The sequence below is a fragment of the Elephas maximus genome, chromosome 2 (assembly GCF_024166365.1).
Source record: "Elephas maximus indicus isolate mEleMax1 chromosome 2, mEleMax1 primary haplotype, whole genome shotgun sequence".
Taxonomy (NCBI): domain Eukaryota; kingdom Metazoa; phylum Chordata; class Mammalia; order Proboscidea; family Elephantidae; genus Elephas; species Elephas maximus.
In genome coordinates, this window is record NC_064820.1 from 207,942,561 (window position 1) to 207,965,131 (window position 22,571).

Here is a 22,571-nt window from a genome sequence, read left to right on the forward strand (position 1 = left end):
GGCGGGCACTTCTACTCTGTCCTATGTGGTCACTAGGGGTCAGGATTGAACTGACAGAAAAGGGTTAATCCTAATGAAGAGCTGAGGAATGTTAGGCTCTCAGTCATACTTTCTTGAATGACAACACATGAATATATAAATAAATGGATGATTGCATGAATAATTCAATTAAATCATTAATCAATGTGTTCTTCTTTTAGTTCTAAAAAGTACAAAAATGTATCTTTCACATTGCTGCACAAAATGCTATGCACTATTTATTTGTTTTCTCTTTAGGAAAACGTAATCCAATCAACAATGCTGTGGAGAATATTCTTTGACACTTTCCAATTAGAAAAAGGGGTCAGATTTTACTTCCATTTCTAAAAATGATTATAAAGAAAAGCAAATTTACTTATCTAGAAAATAAGTTTCAATAAATTGAATTTCCTTTAATATATCTACACTTTTAAGTGTCTGCTAGTTCTGGGTAGTGTTGAAAATGTTTCCATACAATAAACATCTAAGGCACACATTACTACCGTGTTTTATGATTCAGATAATTGAGGATATTAAGTTTGGAGACAAGAAACAGACAAGATTTTACAATCCAAAAGTTTCCATTCTTGGAAGTACGTTACTTTACCAGGTACAAAATCAAATTTAAAACAATTTGCTGTATAAATATAAAATTGGAATAATCAATGTATGCTTCAAATGTACAATACTTTCAATCTAAGGCAGCCTGAAATGTTTTACCTAATTTAATACACTAATAAAGGTTTGTGGTGATGCTATAGCAGAAACCGTAACTCCATTTTCAGAAGACCTCGAACATCTAAATATACAAGGAAAGGAACATAGGCAGCACTAATACATATAAAGGGCCTGATCAATTTTCACAAAATTAGGCATGTATTTCTTTTAAGTAAAAAAAATCAATAAATATGCTGTTTACTGATGGTGAATGACTAGTTAATGATGGAAAACCTTAATGTGTCTTGTTTGTGTAAATACAACCTCTTTTAATTTTCAGACTTTGACTAATTATTAAAAAATTATTTGCTTCAGGAGAAGAAATTTTTGGTTATTTAAATCTGGTATATAGGAATGATGTCCATGGGGTAAAATGCAATTGATTCAAAATAGAAACACAGGTGTTTTGAACTCATAAATTGAAACTCATTAATAACATAGGAATTGAGTTCTATATACTGCAGATTTTCCTCACTAATCATGAGTTGCACGCACTGGATATCATCAGTCCATCAACCTTGTCTTTTAATCTGAACCACCAGAACAGCACCCTTTTAGTAACTTTTAGTCCCTAATCTGAAAGAGCAGAGGTTAAATTTCTAAGACAAGGATAATGGTGATGTTGTTTCAAAAAACAAATTGTGGCTTCATTAGAAAATATTCCAGTTAATACCTAGAAAATGCTCTCAGAATGTCAACTCTGTAATGTAGCCTAACTGATATGAGTAAAGGGATAACCTTGATAAAAATATATCCTTGATAAAAAAATTATCCTTGATAATATCCTAAAAAATATGACTATATACATTTAATTTTTAATAAAGACAAGTATAATAACAAAATACTCATAATCCAGTTAACTATTTTTCCATGTGTTAAGTTTAAAAATATATGTTATGAATGGCTAATATTCAGTAGGACAAAAAAAAGGAAAATAAAAGTCTCTTCCTTACCTTCCTTACCAGGCAGTACAGGATCCCTTGGTAATTGTCTATGTTTTATATTTACATTTTTGATTTATTTCCACCTGTTTCTTTTTCCATTTATCTCTTTCTAGTTATTTTTTCCTCTTTTATTTAAAAAAAAAAGTTATAGCACGCACATGATTTTCCATCTTTCCTTCACAACTAAGAATATATCTCAGGAGCTTTTTCTAGAGATTTAAAAAATACGATATAGTATAATAAAAATGGCTTTATTTAAAACCCTACCTACCTAACAAAATATATTTTTCTACTTTTGTGGAGCAAAAATCTTCCTACTAGGTAATTCAGAAGTTTACTAACAATGAAAAAATGTTTCAAAATATTAAAATTGTAGCCATGAAATAAGATAAAAAATGTATATTTAAATGTTTGTTGGCAGAATCTTAGTTTTTCTCTCACCATTAGATTATTACGTCACACCTGTTTTTAAGCCTCTAGCAGCATTAGTTCTGTGTCTCACTCAAACACATTTGTGGGGAAAGCAAATCAGGGAAAAAAATTTCCAAAGTATTTTTTGGCCTGGGAAATAAAGCGTCACTCTATTTCTTTTTTTTCTATCTTATTTAATCAATTCAAAAGATACATGCTGGGATTTTCTCTACTCAAGGCAAAAGAGAATCATTAGCTTGGTGGGGAAAAGTAAAAATATGTGTCTTTACTTCCATAGCAGTTTGTTGAAAATCACTTGCAGTTACCTGAAAAAACCCACCCTGCACAATCACATCCATCCCATTCTCTATGTCATAGCATCCATTTCAATCTTCTTCAAAGCACTTAAAACTATCTGCAAAAGTTTATTTTTTCTTAATAGTTAACTGTTCAGACTGCACCTCTTTTAATAAAATATTTGTTTCATGAGTTTAGAGACTTTTCTGTTTTGTTTATTCTTCAGATATACTCCTAGCCTGTAGCAGCACTAAGTGTATATTTGGTGAATGAATGAATGAATGTATGTTGTTTAAATTGATAACAAGAGTAAAGATTATTATCTTATTTTTACAGGTGAAGGAAATATGTTTTGGGTGAAGTTTGTTGTTAACTTTACATGACAGAAAAGTAATGGTGATCAGTCCCTAATGTCCTGTCCCTTATTCTTCAGCCAAGTTTCTGCTAACTTATCTATAGGAAAATGAGTCTTGCTTAAAAATGTTTTGGAAATATGCTATATGTGCTTAATATATGAGGCATGTTTTAAACAGACTGCAATTAGTTCATCTTCATGAAAATCTGAAGACATTGTTTGAAAACTAAAAGAGCTATTGAATTGGACAGAGGTCCTGGGTAACCATTTGCCTATTGAATGCAGCAAAGGTGTGAAGATCACAAAATGGGGAACTGTTTGGTGAGAGAAACAGCACCTGTTGAACTTGAGCAGGTCTTTTGTGCTCTGTAAAAAGGAATACAAAACTACCTTTTAGCCTCATTGAGAGATTTAGAAATGATATGACACAGGACTGAGCAAAGTTTAGTTTTGTTATACACAAGTCTCCACGTGTTGGAGCAGCTCAACTGCAACTAACAACCATGTTACCTGTATCCTAAAGCATCTGACAGGAGTACATGCTCTAAAAGTAATGGTTCAAAACAACAATAATAGCAGTGCTTCTAAAGATAACAAGGGACATTTATGCTGTCCTGAGCATTTTACTAAACTTGTTACACACTTCTTCACATTTCATCCTGACCACATACTGTGAGAGAGGGACCATTCTTCCCTGATTAATAAAAATATCAAGACTTAACATATAGTCCAAATGCCAGTTTCACAGTGATTCAACCATTATTTCAACCCAGATCACTGGAAGTCAGAGCTCGTAATCACCACAGATTGTTGTTTTTATCCCCTCTAACCAACCAACTTCAAACAACTATCCAGAATATATGATCTGTTAGTGCAATTGTTTAAACAAGTCTTTTGTGGCAGTGGGAACCCTGGTGGCTTAGTGGTCAAGTGCTACAGCTGCTAACCAAAAGGTCGGTAGTTTGAATCCACCAGGCACTCCCTGGAAACTATGGGGCATTTCTACTCTGTCCTATAGGGTCACTATGAGTTGGAATCAACTTTACGGCAATAGGTTAATGGGGGTAAAAAATTTCCTTCTCTGCACCAAAAGCCATATAGGTAAAGAAGTAGGATGATATTTTAGTGAAATAGAAATTTCTGCATTATTTAAAAGGTTAAAGACAAAAAAGAAGAAAAACAAAAATAGTAATTTAAGGTAAAAGAAAGAAAAACCTAAAGCAGTACTGTAAGGTATCATGCACAATTTTGTTGAAATTTTGGTTTTTCAGAAAATGGAATAAAAGAAAGTTGGAAGAGTTGGAAAACTGAAGATGATAAAGAAACAATATTAGGGGAAGTTTCAAGAGGTTCTAAGAGCAGCTGGCAGCAGGAACACTCTGCCAATGGGAGGAACATATCTCTCTTTACAAGACAGACAAGTGGCTAGAAAGATAATTTGAAGAAGAATAAAAATTTAACAGAAAATGAGAAGCAGATCCAGTGTGGGGTAAATGCATGAGGTAAGGAGAATACTTACTTATTTTACTTACTCAGCTTGAGTAAGTAAAGGTCGAAATAACTTTAATATTGTATGTTACAGTGGTAGAAAATAAGATAATTTTGACATTATTATGCATACAGAACTACTTCTAGCAACATTATTTTTCCCAGTATTGTCTATAGGGAGCCCTGGTAGCATAGTGGTTAAGAGCTCAGCTGCTAACCAAATGTTGGCAGTTGAAATCCGGTAGCTGCTCCTTGGAAACCCTATGGACAGTTCCACTTTGTCCTACGGGTTTGATTTTAGGTTTTATTGCCCGTAGCTTCAAAAGAAGAATGCAAAATTGGGAAAGCTTTTAAAATATTTTATTCCAATTATCCAATATAATACCATTATCTGCATAGTTCCTATCAAAAGCCAACTATATCAATATAACCTATATGTATATTAAAAACAAAAATCCTTGCCATTGAGTCGACTCTGAATCATGGTGATTCCACGTGTGTTAGTGTAGAATTGTGCTCCACAGGATTTTCAATGGTTGATTTTTTGAAAGAAGATCACAGACCTTCTGAGACACCTCTGGTTTGATACAAACATGCAAACGTTTGGTTAGCAACAAGCATGTTAACCATTTGTCACCCAAGAACTCCATCAATATTTATATCTATTTTATCATGAGAAAATTACATACTCACACAGAAATATTTCTACATATGTGTGTTGTTTATGACAAAGTGGTCGTGACTTTCACTTCACTCTTACAGTAGGAATAGGAATATTATGGGGACTACCGAAGCAATACAAAATTGACATTCCAAAATATTAGGAACATCAGTAGGGATTAGAATTAGGAAGGGGGCAATAAAAAAAAATCAATTGAAAGCTATCTTCTCATAATTTAATTCTTTGTGTGTTCAGGGCTTCAGGGCTTCTCTCGTTGCCTCCCATGCGTACCTGCCTCACCCAGAGATGCCCAATTCCACCATGATGATTGAATTTCTCCCGATGGGGTTTTCTGATGAATGGGAACTACGGGTTTTGCATGCTGTAACCTTCTCTCTCATGTATTTTGTGACTCTCATTGGGAATTTTCTCATTGTTATTGTCACCACCCTGGACAAGAGCCTTCACACCCCCATGTACTTCTTCCTCAGGAATCTGTCCATCTTGAATGCATGCTACATTTCTGTAACAGTCCCTAATTCATGAGTCAACAATCTGCTTAACAGCAGTGCCATTTCAAAGGCAGGATGTGTAGCTCAGGTCTTCCTAGTGGTTTTCTTTGTATATGTGGAGTTGCTGTTCCTCACCTTCATGGCCCATGACCGCCATGTGGCCATCTGCCAGCCTCTCCATTACCCTGTGATCATGAACCTTCGAGTCTGTGTCCACATGACACTGTCTTCCATCCTCGGTGGTCTGGTCTACTCAGGATTCCACACAGGCATCACTTTCAGGCACCGTTTTTGTCATTCCAATGTTATTCATCAGTTTTTCTGTGACAACCCCTCTCTGCTGAAGCTCTCCTGTTCTGACACGTTTGGTAATGAGATGATAATCTTTGCCTCTGGTCTGGGGAGTGGTGGAAGCTGTATCATCTTCATCATCAGGTCTTACATTCACGTATTTTCTACTGTGCTCAAGTTCCCAAGTGGAAACAACAGAGCAAAGGCCTTTTCCACCTGCATCCCTCATATCCTCATGGTGTCAGTCTTCCTCACTTCAGGCTTCTGTGTGTACCTAAGGCCATCTGGAATCTCTGCAACCATCTGGGATATAATGCTTTCTGTGTTCTATTCTATAATTCCCCCCCCCTTCAACCCAATAATCTATAGTCTTAGAAATGAACAAATAAAATGTGCCATCAGGAAAATCATGATAAACTATTTTAATCAGGCAATTTATAGGAAATTGCTTAGGTAAACCCTACGTTTTTAGTTGAAATTTATATTTTTAGAAGTAAATTGAGATTATTGGTTGGAATTATATAGAGGTAGTTTTTTAATATATAATATCATTAATATATATTGTTTATCAAATGCTGAGGGTTTTTAATGATTTGAATTGGAAGTTGAGTAAGAGATCTAATGTTCTTTTATTTTCTTTACATAAATTTAATATATAATATCATTAATAGATATTGTTTATCAAACGCTGAGGGCTTTTAATGATTTGAATTGGCAGTTGAGTAAGAGATCTAATGTTATGATTAAGGAAGCCCTAGTCATACCTGTTTGGTTAGTCAAAAGTTCCCACTATTTCAGGCTTGAAAAGTTACCCTTAACAATATTTTATGTTAAACTTCATCTTCTGCATTTATCGACAATTTAAAAATTGATAAATCTACAAAGAATACTGTTGTTTATTTTGATATGCAACATTTAGTATTATAAAAGAAATGAAAATATTCAGTCATTTATTCATTCTTGAAATAATTATGAAAATATATGCTGTTTTGAAACCATAGAAATATCATGAAAAGGTATTCATTGGAAAAAGGAGTGGGTTGGGCAGGGGAGTGGTTGTGTATGAGGGAGTGAGAAACACTTTACAGGGCTTCCCTAATACGGTAAGGAAAATATGTAGATATGTTTAGTATTAGACCAAAATTTTCTTAAAAATGTGTTCAATTTGCTTTACTGAATTTTACATGCAAAAAGTGTTGAAATGATAAATATTTTGTTATATATATACTTACTACAATAAAAAATAAGGTCAAGTGGTTTGGGGATACATATACTTCTTTACGTGCTTTAAACATTATTTTCTAGGTTAATTAAGGTAATGCACCAATTTTGTGTTAGAAGTTATTATCACATGTCTATCCATTGATCTGAAGGACCCCTAGAGGCATAGTAGATAAGTCCTCGACTGCTAACTGAAAGGTTGGCAGTTCAAACCCTCTAGCCACTCCTCGGGAGTAAGATGTGGCATTCTGCTTCCCTAAAGATTACCATATTTTTAAGCAAATAAGCCAAGTGTTGTATTTTTGCTTGTGAACTGCTCCCTCAAACCATGAGGTCTGTTCATAAGCACAGCCAAACCAATATTTTTTTACATGTTGTTGTAAAAAATTGCCATAGTGTGCTTACAAAAATGTCTCACAGGGGTGAGGGAGTGGTTGGCAAAAAACATAGTAGTTGGCAAACAAAATTAGAAGGCACAGGTTATTTGTAAAAATATAGCACGGCCTTGGAAACCCTGTGGGGCAGTTCTACTCTGTCCTATATTGATGCTCTGGAGTAGGTATACACTCAACAGCAATTGGGTTTGATTTTGGTTTAACCCATAGAGCCATTAAGGCAATTGAGGGGTTAAAATAATGTTATTTTTCTTTTGGAGAGTGTCAGGTACCTGAAAAAAAATAATTTCAATGTTCAATAGTATCAACCAATAGCAGGAGGTTATATCACAGTAAATAATAACCCCAAAATCTTAATGGCTTAAAAAACATATTTCAAGCTCACAATATCTACAAAATGTGGGTCAGTGAGGAAGAGGGCTCCCCACTGAATGTCCTTCCTTTATAACGTAAGTACCTAGTCATAGAGATATAAATGACATTAAGCATTTATTTTTTAAAAATTACAAGTAGGAAGACTCATAAATCAGAAGCCAGTTGATGAATAAACCTTGGACTTGACCACATCAGTATCGTGAGTTCTTTAAAAAATATGGATATAATCCACAAAGCTCCCGGGTCGTCTTTCCAGATGAGTTTTGGTATCCACAGAAGAAAGACACCCTTGAATTCACAGATGATCAAACTTATAGTAAATAGTTAAAAAGCAGTTCAAGTATATATTTTGAAAACAGGGGTTAAGAATAAACAATGTAAAATATACTGGAAAAGAGATTCAAATAAACATTGTAACTTCAAGGAGAGTCACAATAAAAGAAGACATAGCATTCATGTGAAAAGAAGCTCTGATGTTCATTTGAAAAGAAAGGGAGCCATAACAGTTTTAACTGTTAAAAAAACAACATAAAATCATTTTGAGTATAAAAATGCAAATTTTCCTAGTCATGGGCCTGCCTCTTAGAGGAAGAGAGTATAAAGGACTGAAAAATGATTCTTCATATGTCTACCGGTCATTCTGCTCCCATTTCATTGGCTGAATAAGTCCATGGGCATACCTCCTGTGAAGGGATGGGAGGTGGGCAATCTCCCCACACATGCCAAAAGAGAGAAGAACAGCAAAGCCAAAGAGCACTAGGAATGATCTACATCTCCTTGATTAAAAGGATAAATAGACTCTGAGTATCTTGTTTCCCATGTAATCTTTATTAGCATGATACAATGCACATATTCTTTACCCTCATATCATAAGCAAAAATTTCAGTCTCTGATAACCGTAACATATTGTGGCAAGATCTGTTTGCTAAAATGATTTATCTTCTGTAACACTTCAACGCTAGCATATGGTCGGTAATAATATACCCTCATTTTATAGATGAGTGTCTGGGTTTTGAAATGTCAAATGAGTTTGTCAAGGACACTCAAGGAATAGCCCCATCTTGGATTCTAGGCATCGGTATTGCACCACAAAGGTTTTGGTGGAAAATTTCATTGAGCCTAATGGCCTTTATATTTTAATTATGCCAATGATTCTGGTATGAGCCCCTCAGTGTCAGATAAAGTTTAAAACCACCATAAACCTCATTTCACTACATGTCATTTAAAGTAAAGTATGAGGGAACCAAGGAAGCATTTAAGTGGCCTTACTTGCAATGGATTGACTCTCACTTCTGGATTAACAACTTATATTTAATAAACATAATCAACAACAAACTGTGGAAGTAAGTAGTTCTTATAGGTGCACAATACTGTGACTGTAACTAATGCTACTGAATTATACGCTTAAAAACTGGTAAAATGGAAAACTATGTGTCATATATATTTTGGCAGAATTAAAAAAGAAACTAATGTCAGAAATTTATTTTTAAAAAAGTTGAGTTGCTTAAAAAAATTGGTTTTGGCTGTGGAAGTGGTTATGTCAAGAATTCTTAATATGGGGAAATGGATACTACACAACTCTCAGGAAGTGAGATAAGTGTCAGAAAAACATATCATTGGTGTCCATAACTTTTTATAATCTATCCTCCAGATCTAAACATCATTATCCTCCCAAATATTGTGAACAGAACAATTCTTTTTTTTTTTTTTTTTTTTTTTGAGGTTGCTTTATGGAATCCCTCCTTATTCATCTCAAAAAAAAAAAAAAAAAAAGCCAGTATTGCTTTTCCTCATGTGATATGCATGGAAACTACTTTATTTTCTAAGTTGGGGATTAACTGCTATGGAGCCTAAACAATAAAATATGTCACAGGTTTGGCTAAATGAGAAAAAAATGATATACAGATAATACAAACACATGGCAAATGCCATTAAATAAATTGAGGAAGCCCAAAAGTATATTGAGATTAAAAGGGGCTTTTTTTTTTTTTTTTATAATAAGAGACTAAAACTCTGATGGTGTAGTGGTTAGGAGCTACAGCTGCTAACCAAAAGTTTGGCAGTTAGAATTCATCAAGTGCTCCTTGGAAACACTATGGGGCAGTTCTACTCTGTCCTTCATCTGTCCTTCAGGGTCACTGAGTTGCAATCGACTCAAGAGCAATGAGTTTGGTATAATAAGAGATAGAGTAAAAAAATTTTTTTAAATAAAAGAATATTGTAAAAAAAGTCTAATTAATACATGTTGAAATCTTAGGTAAAATGGTTTCATTCCTAAAACTGACTAAAAAAATGGATGAAAATGTATGAAATGGATATACACATAACTTTCAAATAAATTAATTCAGTCACCAAAATCTTTGGAAAAAAAAAAAAGAGAAGCAGGCCAAGATGTGTCTATCACCCAGCACCCCATTACCATCGATTCTGAGTCACAGCAACACTACAGATAAGTGTCAATATTTCAAATAATATTTAAAGAGGCAATAGTCTTCAAGTAATTTTATTAGGCTAGAAAATCTTTCATATCTAAACTACACAATAACATTTTGGGAGATATTTGCCTCTGTCAATTGCGAGCAAAAATAATAAAAAATCAACCAAATATTTGTAAATAAAATATAACAAGAAATTACAAAATAAAAAAAAAATAAAAGAAAATATTGTGGAGTCATCCATGGATGCTGGGGTCCAGGAGCAAATATTCTTCTTAAAATTATATATTGCCGCATAACAATCATCCCCAAATTTAGTTTAAACAATACAATAATTTTATTATCTCTCATAATCTTTATGATTCACAAATTCAAGAAAAGATCAGCAGGGATATTCTAGCTCAGAGTCTCTCATGTGGCCAGATGATAGCTACCACTGGAACAGCAAGGGTCTGAAGCAGTTGCGGGCAGCCTGGGAATATATCTCTCTCCATGAAATCTCTGCAGGTAGCTAATTTGTGTTTCCTCACAGCATAGAAACTTCAGGGCAGTAACCATATATATGAGGACTGAAATATTGAAGAAAGAGTATTCCCAAGAGAACGAACTGAGAATGCACAGTGTTAAGGATTGAATTGTGGCTCCCAAAAATATGTTAGAATTCTAAACCGTGTACCCGTAAAATGTAATCTCATTTGAGAACACGGTTTTCTTTGTTGTGTTAAGGAGGCCATATCATTATACAGTGTGTCCTAAAACTGAGGACTTTGGAGATATAAAAAAAGCAAATTAGACACGGAGATAAGAAGCACTAATGAGGGTAAGATAGATGCCATGTGAACATGGTCAAGGAACCGAGGAATACTAAGGTTACACAAACTCAAAGAGGTCTTTTTCAGAGATAACAGAGAAAGAACATTTCCCTAAAGCCAGTGCCCTGAATTTAGACTTCTAGCCTCCTCCTGATCAGTGAGAAAATAAATTTCTGTTCTTTAAAATCACCCACTTGTAGTAGTAATTTAGCACTAAGAAACTAAAAAAAAAAAAAAGAAACTAAGATCACAGTATATTTACACACCAGCCTTGAACATCAGAGTGTATCATTTCTGCCACACTCTGTTTAAGTAGTAACAAAAACCTGCCCAGATTCAAGGGTAGGGTACATAAAACACATCCCTTGGTGGGGGATTGGCAAGTTTCTAGAAAAGCTGTGTACGGGACATATAACTGCAGCCATTTTTTAAAAATTTATTTATTGTGCTTTAGGTGAAAGTTTACAAATAAAGTCAGTCTCTGATACAAAAAGCCATACATACCACACCGTGCACTACCAGCTGCTCTTTCCTTAATGAGACAGCACATTCCTCCTCTCCACCCTGTATTTGCCATAACCATGCAACCAGCTCCTGTCCCCCTCTTTCTTCTCATCTTGCCACCAGACAGGAGTTGCCTGCATAGTCTCATGTGTCTACTTGAGCCATGAAGTTCACTCCTCTCCAGCATCATTGTCTATTTTATAGTCCAGGCCAATGCCTGTCTGTAGAGTTGGTTTGGGGAATAGTTCCAAACTTGGGCTATCAAAGGGTCTGGGGACCATGACCATCAGGTTCCCTCCAGTCTCAGTAAGACCACTAAGCCCGCTCTTTTTATGAGAATTTAAGATCTGCATCCCACTGTTCTCCTGCTCCATCAGGGATTCTCTGTTGTGTTCCCTGTCAGGGAAGTCTTTGGTGGTAGCCGGGCACCATCTAGTTCTTTGGGGGATATAGCCTCAGCAATTTCTTAAAAAAAAAAAAAAAAGAATCTACCACAGTCCCTCTTCTGGACACATCCTGCCCACAGATAAATAACACTTATACCTCACTCAAGATCTCTACTCTTAAATAAATAAATAACCTATTAGAATGCTAGACTCATCAGGCTAGAGGTCTAGGATATCATCAGATACATCAGATCCAGGGGCAGCTGAGGCATCTCAGATCTACTTCCACAGATCAGATCCTTGACTGTCATTCTTTCTTATCTGAAGACCCAGTAGCTGAATAGAAATTTACTTGTCTTTCTTACCCATCCATTATGCAATGATAGACTGGTCAGAGGATCATGGCTATAGGCACATCGGCTCAGAAATGGTGAAGCGAGAAGGCACAAAGACATCACTGGTCACAGCAGTTCTGACATCCGGGTGACAACGTGTTCCTCAATTAGGGTTAGTCTTGTGTCCCAAGAATGTTTCTCTATGACTCAAAGCTTTATTTTCTGGTTCTTAGTGTCTAATTTCACAGCCTTTCTTCCTTCTGAATAAGAAGTGTGAGTTTACAACTGAAATGACTGTTTCAGCCTGCTTCATGCTTCAAGTGGGGAGTATAAAAAGCCTCTTTTAATTTTATAATGCTTCTGTTTTTGCATAGCTTGAGGTTCACTAAGCTACCCTTACTCTGACACCAACTGCAAGTTCTTCGACCACCAAGACCAACTTCAGACTCAATAATTTCTTAGGAGAATTCACAGAACTCAGAAAAGTCATTATATTTATCATCACTGTTTATTACACTGAAATGACACAGATGACAATCACCCAAGGGAAGAGGTACATACGGGCAGGTCCCAGGAGAGTTCCCAGCATGAGCTTCTAGTTATCTTGTCTCAGTTGAGTCATGCTTCTCCCAGCAACAGTGTGTGGCAGCATGCATGGAGTACTGCCAACAAGGGAAGCTTGCTGGAGTCATGGTGTCCAGAGTTGTCATTGGGACTTCTGTGGTTGGCCTTACTTTCCAGCTAATCCAGTGGTCAAGCTGATACCACATAGTACAAAGTCCCCCCCCCAAATTAAATCACATGTTTAGCATAGACTGTCTGGTGTGGCCTAAGGCCCCAGGTAAACAAAGACACTCTTATCAGATAAGACATTAAAGTGCTTAGATGTTACCTCCCAAAAGTCAAGAGCATAGGCCAAACCTCTCTTTGGGCAAGGTTAACACTTTTCTCCACTGCTCCAATTCAAACAGACCATCGAAACAGTATTGTGATCTCAAAAACTCAGCTTAGTCTATACAGAAACTTAATATCTAATAAAATAGGAATTACATGTCAAACACACAAACGTATACAAAATGCTATAAAGTGGTATAAAAAAAACTATTCCTTTATATAGGAAAAAACAAAAACAGATTCTTTGTATATGTGTATATAAGTTGGACTTATGTAATAGCGTTGAATTATTTGAACATTATGTAAAATTATCTATTACAAAGAGGAAACAACACATTTCTGTAATAATAAAATATAATGAAGTTTAAAAAATTAAGAATATTTATTTAGTAAAGGGCAAAGTTAACACACGGATATGGGTTGAATGGGTTATTTTACATGACTAAAACCATCAAACCAATAACATCTAAAATATTCAAGGAACACATTAAAAGTCTGTAAAATTAAACAAGGTAACAATCATTTGAATAGATGCCCAGCTTCTTTATCAATCAATGAAATGACAACAAAACAACGGTAAAATATAATCTTGCACTAAATAGAAGAGTAAAACTTCAGAGGCTGGGTAATATTAAGTGGTGGCAAGGGCTAAGAAAGACTTCTCAGAAAAGCATTTGGGTATGTGGTCTGATCTAGACATCTCAGAGGCTGATCTGCTGGTATCGCTTTAATTCATATTTGCATATGAATTAGGACTCAGCAATTCTACTCCTGGCTATTTTTCCCAAAGAAATTCCCAAGGATTCAAAATTGGGGGAAAAAAAAAAAACTACATAATTTGGAAATTGTTTTTAGTTACAAATAACAGGTTCTCTAATATATATGAGCAAATCACAAAATAATTTATGTTTACATGTAAAAAAAAAATGTGGGTTTAAGCAGCTTGGAAATAACATGGGACTCAAAGTCCTCAGAGAACCAGACATGCTGCAGTTATACTAGAAATCACAACACTTTGTATAGAAATTGAAAAACTTGTTCTAAAATTTCTGTGGAAGATAACATATAAGGAATGCTTACTAAATATTAAAAAATAAAACTATAGAAACAAGAGGTAATATCTTCAGTGACATTAATATTTATTTTTAAGACATAGAAAGAAAAAAAATTACTGGAATAAATAAATGAATCAATTTAAGGAATTCTGAAACAGATACTATCATATATAGCAATCTGGTAAATGGTATTAGAAGACATTACAAATCATTGCAGACAAAAGATCCAACCCAAGACACAGTGCCAGTAAAATTGAAAAAAAAATAGGAAACAATATTCCTGTATATTTGATTTCAAAAATGATACATTGATAATAGTTTATTTGTTAATGAAATTATTTGAAGGGGGATCCTGAATAGCCAATAAATACATGAAACATGAAACAACTCCCAAAATCAGTTAAAAAAAAAGCATACCAATATAATTCGAAACCATTTTTCACAAATTTGAAAAAAATAAGAAGTAACAAGTGGTATCTCAAATATGATAAGAGAAACTTCTCTATCTGTTTACTACCTAGTGAGAATGTAAAGTACTAAAAGCATTCTTGCATTTACTTATGAAGTAATTTTGAAACTCATTTTCCTTCCATGATATCTTTATATAAAGCCTAAATGGGTTTGGCTACAACATATCCAATAGAGGTCTAATCTCTAAAATCTACAAGATACTGCAAAACCTCAACAACAAAAAGGCAAATAACCCAATTAAAAATTGGGTAAAGGATGTGAACAGGCACTTCACCAAAGAAGACATTCAGGCTGTTAACAGATACATGAGGAAATGCTCAAGATCATTAGCCATTAGAGAAATGCAAATCAAAGCTACAATGAGATATCATCTCACCCCAAGAAGGCTAGCATTGATCCAAAAAACACAAATTAAGAAATGTTGGAAAGGCTGGAGAGAGTCTGGAACACTTATTCACTGCTGGTGGAAATGTAAAACTGTACAACCTCTTTGGAAATCAATTTGGCACTTCCTGAAAAAGCTAGAAACGGACGTACCATCAAACAAAAAAAACCAAACCCAGTTCCGTCGAGTCAATTCCGACTCATAGCAACCCTATAGGACAGAGTAGAACTGCGCATTGGAGTTTCTAAGTAGTGTCTGGCGGATTTGAACTGCCAACCCTTTGGTTAGCAGCCATAGCACTTAACCACTACGTCACCAGGGTTTCCAGAAGTACCCTATGATCCAGCAATCCCACTCCCTGGACTATATCCTAGAGAAATAAGAGGCATCACACGAATAGATACGTGCATACCCACATTCATTGCAGCACTGTTCACAGTAACAAAAAGATGGAAACAACCTAGCTGCCAGTCAAGAGATGAATGGATAAACAAATTATAGTATATATACACAATGGAATACTACTCAATGATAAAGAACAATGAAGAATCTGAGAAACATCTCACAACCTGGATTAATCTGGAAGGCATTATGCTGAGTGTAATTAGTCAGTTGCAAAAGGACAAATATCATATAGGACTGCTACTCTAAGAACTCAAGAAAAGTTTAAACACAGAAGAAAACATTCTCTGATGGTTAAGAGGGTAGGGAGGGAGGGAGAAGGTAATTCACTTGCTAGATGGTAGACAAGAACCGTCTTGAATGAAGGGAAAGACAACACACAATACAGGGTTAGTCACACAACTAGAATAAACCAAAACCTAAGAAGTTTCCTGAACACAGCCAAACCCTTTGAGGGACAGAGTAGCAGGGGCTGGGGGCTCCAGACCATGGTTTCAGGGGACATCTAGGGCAACTGGCATAACAAAGTTTATTAAGAAGGTGTTCTGCATTCCACTTTGGTGAGTGGCGCCTGGGGTCTAAGAAGCTTATGAGTGGCCATGTAAGGTTCTTCAATTGGTCCCAATCTACCTGGACCAGAGGAGAATGGAGAATACCAAAAACACAAGGAAAATATTAGCCCAAGAGGAAAAAGGGCCACGTAAACCAGAGACTCTTATCAGACTGACACCAGAAGAACTAGATGGTGCCTGGTACCATCAAAGACCTCCCTGACAGGGAACACAACAGAGAGTCCCTGACGGAGCAGTAGAAAAGTGGGGTGCAGAACTCAAATTCTAGTAACAGACCAGATTGAATGGTCTGACTGAGACTAGCGGAACCCCAGAAGACTCGGACCCCAGACTCTCCGTTAAACCAGAACTAAAACCATTTCCAAAGCCAGCTCTTCAGACAGAGATTAGACAGGACTAAAAAATATAAAATAATACTCGTGAAGAGTGTGCTGCTTAGTTTAAGTAGATACACAAGACAAAATGGACAACTCCTGCCTGGAGGTGAGATGATAAGGTAGAGAGAGATAGGCGCTAGTTGGACATGGGAAACCCTGGGTGGAAAGGAGGATTTTGCTGTCACATTATAGGGGTTGCAACTAGGGTCACATATCAATATGTGTATAAATTTTTGTATGAGAAATTAACTTGACCTATAAACTTTTATCTAAAGCACAATAAATAAATAAGCATAATGAATTGTCACTGCAAAGAACCATTTACAGAAAGTCATATTATTTCATACACATACATATTTTTTCAATTTTCCCTGCTATGCATTCCCTTCTGCCACCTCACTCGATTTTCAAATTTCTAGTTAAGGCAGACCCTTTGCTGGAGCATCTATATGCCCTGGCCATTGTAGCTGCCTTGACTCTTCTCAGGCTTCCCCCAAAGAGGAAGTGCATTCTGTCAATCTGCTGTCCTGATGCTTAGCTACCATAATGCATTGCACAGTGGCACCTTCCCTTATTTGTTCCTCTTTTCTCAACTGTTTTCTTGTATTTAAAATAAAAATTATATGATGATTAAGTAATAGATACATTAATAAATATATAAAATGAAGAATCTAATGGTCTGTTTATCAACCAAGTTAATGGAATTAATAAAGTTTGAAAACATAACAGTCAAAATGGAGTCATTATTATATTACTAAGCCAGGGTGTAAAATTAGAGAAAAAATAAGGATTTTATATTACTAATCAAGAAGATGTCAGAATTTTTTACTTGCCATTAAATACCAGTAAAAATCATTTTCAAGACAGGGAACTAATTCTACATGAAGGCCTAGGAGAAAAAGTGGATGAGAGCACATACGGCTGTAATTAAAACCAAGGGACTGACTTCCCTGGAGGAATTGCAAATTTAAATCACAGATGCCTTAACAAAATGTACTTGCAAAGGTGTTCTACAGAAATTTAAACATTTTTAGTTACTCAGTGAAAGGATCATCTTCTTGGAAAGATCCCGAAGGAAAAACTGAGAAAGAAGGCATGTATTCCTAATTGTTTAGGCATATTGGAGTTTAACCAGATGGAAGCATATTTTATTCAAAAGCTATGTATTAGAAATTTTTTTTTTTTTAAATCCTCCAAACTGGGAGGTAATTTTTCACATTGATCTGTAAAATTAGAGTAATGAATTTCTTATATATGTCACATGATTTTTTATATTGTTTAATTAACTTTATTGAGGCATACCATAATACATTAAATGCGTTCATTTTAAACGTACAGTTTGATGCATTTTGGCAAATATCTATACGCGTTTAACTATAAACGTAATCAGAGAGCAGAACATTTTTACCATCCCCCAAATTTCCCTCCAGAAGTACCCCCAGTCTTAATGGAGTTGATCCCTCAGCATGCCTAGGCCTGTGTCTGCTGGCATTTGGTCCTCTTTGCCTCCAGGAAGCCTTGTCACAGGGTTGTTTTTTACAGATTAAATGAAATAGTCCCTTTGGGATGCTAAGTGATTGAAAGGAAGTATTTAAAGCAACATAAACTCACAGCCACTGAATTGATTTTGATTCATAGAGACTCTACATGACAGAGTAGAACTGCCCTATTGAGTTTTCAAGGCTGTGATTTTTCAGGAAGCAGATGGCCTGTCACATCTTTCTCCTGCTGAACAGCTGGTAGGTTCGTAATGATGATCTTTTGATTAGCCAAGCACATAACCACTGTGAGACACGGCTCCCTTTTAAACTATGTTATATATACTAATTGAAGACTTACCTTGACTTTTGCTTCGTTAAGAACATATACAGATTAAGCATATAAATTATTAGTCTATTAAGGAAAGCTCAGTATTTTCAGAAAGAATTACAGGTAAATAACAGCAGGGTTTACTGCAAGGTTGCAAAATAAAATGTGTGACAAAGATGTGTGTGATGATGACCATGCACATCTGGTGGGTGAATACTGTGAGGCTATAACTCATTCAGTCTTTACAACAGTGTGAGGGAGCAGAGAAATAAAAACAAAATCTCAGAGAGGTTAATTAACTTGCCCGTTGGTGACAGAGTAAATCAGATTGGTCAGATCTGAAGGTCTATGGCATTGTTCTTCTCACTGCCTTTCGTATGGAACAGAGGTAGAAGCCACAGCTCTTCTCTGAGTTCAACATATGAAGAGCTGGCTATACAGAGAGGAGCACGAAGAAAGCTGCACATGTGTTGGAACTTGACGGAGGAAGATGATTTGCAAAGGGAAAGTGGAGTAGAAAAGTCATTCCAAGCAAGAGAGCTCTCCGGAGAAGAAACCTGAACTCAGACAGGTGTATGGTGCTTTTGGGGGTTGTAAGTAGCATACACAGGTTTTTGTATTGGGAAATGGAGTGCAGATGACTTGAAATAGAGGCTTAAGTGACTTTTTGCAACTACTTCAAAACAAGATAAATGAGATTAAGGGCTGTTCTGCAGAAGATCAGAGCTATGCAATGATTTTGAGAAGGAGAGTGATTAAATCTGACGATGATTTGGGAAAAATCCAAAAGTAGTATGTTAGATGGATGAAGAATAGATGACTAAGTTTTTCCGTAACGTGAAAGGGTGCAGATGCAAATAAGAAGGATGTTTCAGAAGTGTGAATGTGCCTTTCTCAAAAATATCAACAATCCTCCCTGGAGAGGTGGTCAGAGGATGCTATCTGTAGGGCAGGGGATGGATTAGATGAATGATTTCTACATTTAGGAAGGACTTTACACCCCCTTTTTATTTGTAAAATAGCTACATAGTTTTTGCCGTTTTGTTGGAAGTGGAGGGGGGGCATGATTTGTCTATTTGAAAAGTCCACCCGTATAGGACAGACACTTGTGCTCATGGCTCCTGTCAAAATTGATCCACCATCCTCTTGTCTCACTTTTCTTTCCTTTGTTCCTTATTCCTCTCAGTTTCTCACCAACTCCACTTTTTTTTTTCTTCAAGCCTCTCCATCTTTCACTATTGCATTGTTTTGCACTGTGCTTCCTCAGTCAACATGAATCCCTTTCTTTACTCTTCTCACCCCACTTTTTCCAATTACCCTTTCCTTAGGATGCCTCTGTGCCACTCCTCTTTAGCCTGTAGGTTTAAGTAACACTGATTGTCTTAGGGAGAGCTGTGTGTTAGATTTTTTTTTTTCAGGTGTTTGGGTCCAACAAAGAGCCTGTTTCAGTGGCCTGAGGGATTAGATAAGAATTTATGATGTGTATCAATTTTATCAGATTGTGATGAAATGATTATACAAAATATGAATTAATAAAATAATGTGCATTAAGGTTTGAAGTGCATTGATCTAAAGTCTATTCCAATCCCTCATTCTGCTGTAACTAAAATCATCCTTCTGGATCTCACAAAATTGACTTTTCCCAAGACATTGCTTGTATGTGGTTTATGGGCAGGAGCCTGAGTTGACCCTGTTCTGAAATAACTGCTTTAACAGCCATGAAACTCTGTTTATTCTAGTCTCCTTTGATAGGTCTGTGAAGGCAACAAAAGTTTGTAGGACTGACTTGACCAAAATGTTTGGTAATACAATACAATACTGTAATATAGCATCATACAACATAATATCAATGTATTCCTTTATAGATGTTCAACTTTAAGCAATAAGAAACTTTGAAAAAAATTAGAGGGATAGATAGCCTGCATGTCCTCCGCCTAATGAATATTGCTTTTCTCTACTGGGAGCTGACAAATCAAAACTGTACATCAACCCCTATTGATCAAGATCCTGTTAACTGACAGTGACACAGAATGACTAGTATTGAAAAAGCTGTAGACTGGTATTCTTCATGAGTGCCTGAAATGGGCTGAGATAAAGTTATAATTTTACTTATGAGGACAAATTATGAAAAAGCATAGATATAAAATATGCTGGAGTTTGCTGGTAACAAAAACCAACAAAGGGGCTGCAAAACCCAGCCATGGGCATAAACTGGGATGAGAAATATAATCTATATATAGAGTTAGGTCCTATCATTAACAACAGGATTTCAAGCAGCAAGCATGCTAAAATATTTCAGTCTTAAATAATGTTCCAAGGTCTTACTTTGGGGGGTGGTGCATAAATGATAGATTTGCACAAGGATGAAGAATAGAGGAAGGTTTTATAAAGCCTTAATTAGAAGTTGTGTTCAGGAAGAGTGGGGAAAAAAAAAAATAAAGAACTAAAACATCAAGGATCATGTGTTATAACTATCCACACAATAGAGGTTGCATTTCTAGATAAGCATTGCAAGTGCAAGAAGTATTTCTAGGAGAATTTAGAACTGACCAGGAATTTAAGATATAGCGAAGGACAGATTCTGAACTCCTGAGTTAGAATTGTTGAGTTGCAAAATTACAGAATTAGTGAATACTATTTTTTTTTTTTTTTACACAGGTGAAGCTATGAGTCAGAATCGACTCAACAGCACTGGGTTTGGTTTTTTTGGTTTGTTTACACAGGTGAATAGATTGGGAGGAGAAAATGGTGAACAAGATGGGGTGTGTCCACAATTTGTTCATAGGGTAGTGAGGGCGATATACAAAGTAGAAAATTGTTACTATGAAATATGATATCTACCAACAGAGTTATGTTTAAAAATTTATGGGAGGGCTCTCAGTTTAAGATCACTGAGAATGCAAAGATAAATGGATCTTTAAAAATATTTAGAGGAAGAAGTAATCAGTAGATTACAGATGTCAGCAAATATTAGGGTGAGAATATAAATGGAAGTCTGTGGATAAACACAACAAATCTTCAGCCTAAACATGTGAACGTAAGTCCTGTGATAGGGCTTGAAACAAATCTTCCCAGTAATGGTGGAGAGTGTTCTGAAATCTTCTGGGTACAATGCATGAGAATTACACCTGTAGTAAGAATAGTGAGATCAAGTGAAGGACTCTTAATGAAAGTGAGATTAAGTGAAGGACTTTTTTGTCTTTCATTATTTATCATACTTTAAGTGAAACCCTGGAGGTGTAGTGGTTCAGTGCTACAGCTGCTAACCAAAGCGTCGACAGTTCAAATCCTCCAGTTGCTCCTTGGAAACTCTGTGAGGCAGTTCTACTCTGTCCTATAGGATCACTATGAGTTGGAATCGACTCGACAGCACTGTTTTTTTTTTTTTTCTTAAGTGCAAGTTTACAAATCAAGTCAGTCTCTCATACAAAAAGTTATACACACCTTGCTATGTATTCCTAGCTGCTCTACCCGTAATGAGACAGCACATTCTTCCTCTCCTCCCTGTGTGCATTCAACCAGCTCCTCTCCCCTTCTTCCTTTCCATCTCACCTCCAGACAGAAGATCCCTACATAGTCCATGTGTCTACTTGAGCGAAGAAGCTCACTCCTCACCAGTATCATTACCTATCTTATAGTCTAGTCCAATCCCTGTCTGAAGACGTGGCTTCCGGGATAGTTCCAGTCTTGGGCTAACAAAGGGTCCAGGGACCATGACCTCCAGGATCCCTCTAGTCTCAGTCAGAACATTAAGCCTGGTCTTTTTACAAGAATTTGAGAGCTGCATCCCACTGCTGTCCTGCTTCATCAGGGATTCGCTGTTGTGTTCCTTGTCTGGGCAGTGATCAGTGGTAGCCGGACACTAACTAGTTCTGCTTTCAAGCTGATGTAGTCTTTTGTTTATACGGCCCTTTCTGTGTCTCGTGCTCATCTTTACCATATATCTTTAGTGTTCTTTATTCTCCTTTGCTCCACGTGGGTTGAAACCAATTGATACATCTTAGATGGCCACTTGCTAGTGTTTAAGACCCCAGATGCCTCTCACCAAAGAGGATGAAGAACATTTTCTTAATACATTTTGTTATGCCAATTGACCTAGATATCTCCTGAAACCGTGGTCCCCAAACCCCCATCCCTGCTACTCTGGCCTTCAAACCATTCAATTTTATTCAGGAGACTTCTTTGTTTTTTTCTAGTACACTTGTGTTGACCTCTCCTGTATTGTGAGTTGTCTTCCCTTCACTTAAAGTAGTTCTAGTCTACTATCTAATTAGTGAACACCCCTGTTCTTCTCTCTCCACCTTCATAACCACCAAAGAATTTTTTCTTCTGTGTTTAAACTTTTTCTAGAGTTCTTATAATAGCAGTCTCATACAATATTTGTCCTTTTGCAACTAACCTCACTCAGCATAATGCCTTTCAGATTCCTCCAGTTATAAGAGGTTTCAC

General features: G+C 36.1%; 1 pseudogene; it reads left to right on the top strand.

The window, feature by feature from the left end:
* The first annotated feature begins 5,197 nt into the window (after positions 1 to 5,197).
* Positions 5,198 to 6,151, top strand: LOC126067957 (olfactory receptor 14C36-like; annotated as a pseudogene).
* The last annotated feature ends 16,420 nt before the right edge of the window (positions 6,152 to 22,571 follow it).